Raw genomic sequence first — 5,088 nt, forward strand, 5'->3', positions numbered from 1 at the left:
TGTGTTGCTTTTTATTACATTTTCACTTCTCATGCTTTTTTTTTTTAAGTTTTGCTTTATAAGACGGGTTCAGTATTTCACATATGATGGACACGAGGTGCTGTAAGTCATCTGTTAATTCAGTTACAATTATTACACATTGCAACCTTTTTTTCTCTGCAGCATAACACTGTAAGTTCAGCATACTCCTCTTTTGTTCCTAAGGTGATTTTTTTTTTTTGTCTCACCAAGGTGACTTTCCATGGAGCTGGGGTATGTGATATGTTTTAACGTCAGCAATATTATATCTTCTGTCTCTCACCTCACTCACTGACATCATTTCTAAGGACATGCAAGACCTATTGCGCTGTGTGTATGAATGAAGTATTAGACAGCTGAGTGATGCATGGCCACTGAACTGTGTCTCTTTTAATTTAACATTCGTCAGACTTCCAAGGCATCCAACCAAAACAGGGCTGGATCCAGCTCTCACTAACAGGGTGGGCCAGGAAGATTGGGGGGGCATACTCTCTCTCTCTTCCCCTTGAGTTGGTGGGCCAGGCCCCCCCCATAGAGCTGGGCCCAAACCAAAATCACCTTTTACTTTAAGTACGTGTGTATATATAATACCACAGTGGCTTTAGGGTTTGCATGTTTCACTCACATTTAATGTTTACATCCCATCATAACATGTGCTTGTGGCAAGTGGTGGTGCCTCAGAAGGCATTACCATGACATTAATCATCACTAAATAACATGTTTTAGTTTATTCAAAGATGAAATTATAAATGGTTTGATGACTCTACACGCAGTGCACTTACCACAGTGAGGTCAGTAACACAAACTGCTAATCAACAAACCCTTTTTTAATCCATACAGTGGTTCTTCAAAGCTATTTTGTTTACTATACAGTACATACCACTCTGTCCAAGTACATGCTGTTAATTATATGCCTTGCAATTGAAGTAAATTTCATGTTTAGTGTCTCTTTAATTTACAATGCCACCTACAACGGCTTGCATAAATATTAAACCCCCTTGTGAATACTTTTGCGAAGTTCCCTTGAACTTTTCCACGTGTTGTCGAGTTACAAGCTGGAACTGAGATGGACTTAATTGGGATTAATTGGGACCAGTTGCCATTTGAAGTTACATAATTAGTTTACTGGAGTCCAAGTGTGTGCAATTAAAGTGTCATGATCCGAATATGACTTCAGAATTTATTTATTTGTTTGTTTGTTTAAAAAAGAATAAAAAAAAACCCTTATCCCACAGAGCACTATTGAATCCGTTATTTAATAAAATGAAAGAATATGTCACAAGTTCAACTCTTTGGGTGTCCAGAGAAAGTCAGTGATCGTGTAAGAAGGGCATTAGTCAGAGATGTAACCAAGAGGTACTATGAAGGAGCTGGATAGATCTATAGCTCAGATGAGAGGAGTTGCTAACAAGACAACCTTGGCTTGGACACTTCACAAACCTGAGCTTTATGGAAGTGTAGAAAGCCGTATGAAGTCCCATTTTGAATTTGCCAAAGACAATGGTTAGTTTGTACTTCTATACTGTAGTGTGCACAGAGTTTAATTGCCCTAGAATGTTGTACACTGTCAGAAATAGGGGTACAGCAGTTCTGATGTTGATTTTTTTTTTTTATTATTTGACTTCAATAAGCATTCAAGTGATCTCTGATCATGGTCAGTCAAGACGTTTTTCCCCAACCACATTTCTTCTGCAAAGTCAGCCATTCACCACTATCCTTCCAGGTTTTAACAATGCGTTGGACAATTCTAAACCCAATTCCTATAAGTTCAGCAATCTCCTTGTTTTCTTTGTTTGATGCAGGCCAATAATTTGACCCTTCTGAAACACAGTAACATCTTTTCCATGAGCACGGGATACGACATGGTTGTTAAAGAGATGAGAAGCTACTCACTGCATCAGTTAGGGTTAAAAGAATTGTTGCCAACTGAAGTACATAAATCACTGCAGTAATTATCCAATCAAAACGTGTAAACATTTGCTTATTTAAATCCAAACAATCATGGGTTTTTTTGGTTGTTTTTTTTTTGGCAGGCAGTGTATTTTTATATACAGTACTGTAAGCCATGCATCAGGTGATCAAGCCACTCTGTTCTAAATTACCATTCAGCAGATACTTTTATCCAAATTCCCTTACAAGTGAGGCAGAATACAATTTGTGACAAGCAGCTTCTGTGTATGTTCTAGAAAATGCCTTTAGATGCATTATTGTGTAATCATTAATCATTGATTCACACTTAAACACATCTCACTCTCATGTCATAGTGTGTTTCATAACCACATACTCTCATACACTCACACTCAGTACTCTTACAGGTGCAATGATCTCTTTAGTGGTGGCCTCTGGGGTGGGCATCCTGCTCATCATCACACTCATTTGGTGCTTTGTTAAGAAGAGGTAAGGTAAAATTCACTAGAAGTCACTATATGGCTTCTTGTGAAGTGAATTTAAACCCAAGGTAACTGTGTAATTAACTGATACCTAACAAAGACTTGTTGACCCACTTGTGACTTAAACTAATGAAATAATACCATCAAAGTCTGCCATGTTATGTAAATGCCAAAATCCACACACGTCCCTATTATACAGCCAAACATTATTGAGACAGGGCCAGAAATATCAGCAAAATTATTTAAAGTTATTTTATCATACATATCTTGGTATATCTAGTTTGTTCTGAATACAAAAATGGCAAAGAAATAATTTACCTTTGGCTAGGAAATAATTTAACTTAATTTAATAACTTTTTTTAAAATTCCATATTACAATATCCTTTATATTCACCACATTTACATATTTGGCTAATATAAAGGATATTGTATTACGGGAAAAAATGTACAAAAAAAAGTCAATCTAAAATTTCAGTGTGATATATTTAATAGAGATGTGTTGAGCAAGGTACCTAACCCCTAACTGCTCCCCAGGCACTGTAGTATAGCTGCCCGCTGTTCTGGGTGTGTGTTCACTGCTTCAGATGGGTTAAATGCAGAGGATGAATTTCACTGTGCTTGAGTGTGCATGTGACAAATAAAGGCTTCTTCTTCTCCAAAATGAATGGAAAATGTAACACATACTGAACCTAATGTGTTTATTCTAAAGTACCTAATTAAGTCAATTTTCTTTATTGTCTCTTGAACAAAGTGCTGTATAAAGTGCAATATTTAAACAAGAACAAAACCAAAATTGAAAATATACGCATGAACAAAAAAGGCAAATGTCTCCACTCTTAATGTAAATAGTTGCTAAAAAATATTTGGATCCATTTTTGGATTTTGGTGCATCTTTAACCCTTTGTAGGAACAAAAACTAATACCTGTATCTAATAACCTTAACAACCTAAAATATTTTATGTCTTTTACTTGCAAAGATGATTTTAATGATGTGCACATATATCTTTTACAAAAAAAATCTATGTTTAAGGAACAAAATAAATAAAATGCCATAAGATGTATTAATTACTATAACACTTCTGTGCATCTCATACCGAACTTCTATTCATCATATGTGCAAAACTTATTAGCAAGTAAATATGAAGCGTCACCTTGAGAAGTGGTGAACTCACAGTAGTAGATACACAGTGGACAACATCGCTGTGACTTACACAGATCTTTCATGAAATCTTACGGACCATTAAGCTTAAAGTGGTGTCAAACACAGGCCTTTCCTGCTGAAACATTCATTACAAAAACGACTGACAAGTTGATGTATTTTTATATAAACTGGCTAGATGACATGAATTAGAGATGACTCACAAGTTATGGCTTTAACAAGTGGAGTACGGAGTAGTGCCAAGCATTTCATATATTTTATGCGTGAAATGTGTCTTTAGGTTAAAGACTGACCAAGAGAACAAAAAAGCTGATGGATGCAAGCCCTTGGAGGGAAAAGAGAAGAGCACAGGCGTGTAACTCAGTCTTTCCTACGCCACGTCTGAAGACCTGGGCAATAAAGTAACTTCAAAATTAAATCTTTGAAAAGTATACATGGAGCTGAATCTCTGGGAAGAACACCATAAATCTTTTATATTTGTGTTTCTGACCCTGATGTCCTGATGTAAGGGTTCAGGGCTGGGTGGTAGTGTGTGTGTGCATGCGTACGTACGTGCGTGCGTGCGTGTGTGTGTGAAAGAGAGAGAGAGCACGAATGACTTGACCTAAACATTCATGGATTGCTCTTGCTTGGTGAAATTTTCTTCTAGCCACATTCCAGCATGGATGTCCTCTCTTTGATGGATTTATTTTTTTTTTATAACGCTGCCAAAACCCCAAAAGCCAGCATAATTCTGAGTGGGGAGGCAATTCTGAGTGGGAAATGTTTCATGCATTATAGCCTATGTATAACTATGGGATTAAAGGAGTTTTCCTTCTCATTTCCTGCGTTCGCTCTCCGCAGCAATCACACATGCATAGACAGGAGTACTTTTCCAGCAGACAGTGCAGGTCAAGTGCAGATGTAAATGGTCTCAGCTTGATATGTCTTTCATCTGTGTGTGGCTTCCCCAGACCATGACATTTGTGTCTCCCCGTCCATCCAGACATAGGTAGTGGAAAAGCACAGCCACTGTCTGAGTACATTATGGTTGACTGTTAATCTGAGGCGGTGTGAGACGGGTAGTTAGGTCGGTTCCACCCTGTGTTTAGTATTGTGCAGCTCTGTCGATTAGAATAATGAAAGGGCACTATGCTTCATGCAAATAGAGCACAATTCATTCCCACTGAACGTGGCACAGAAATGCCTCATTGTTTCTTAGGCTGCACGTGGGTTCACCTTTGACCTCACTCTCCCAAGCCAATCACAAGACAAACTCCCATGCACTCCTATTGATCTTTCAAGAAAATTGCACCTCCAGTGCACTAAATGAAAGTTGGGCATGGCTTCCATAGGAAAGATGCAATACAGACTATAACTAGGAATAAGATACTTCAATTAATCCTGTAATTTAAATATTTATTTGCATTTTAATGCTAAATTCATGACAACTCACATGGTTTATATTATCATACTGTTCAAAATGTTGAAAAAAGTATTTCACAGTATTTTATATACATAGTGTAGCACTGACAAGTTTGC

Source organism: Neoarius graeffei, chromosome 2 (genome assembly GCF_027579695.1).
Source record: "Neoarius graeffei isolate fNeoGra1 chromosome 2, fNeoGra1.pri, whole genome shotgun sequence".
In the NCBI taxonomy this organism is placed as follows: domain Eukaryota; kingdom Metazoa; phylum Chordata; class Actinopteri; order Siluriformes; family Ariidae; genus Neoarius; species Neoarius graeffei.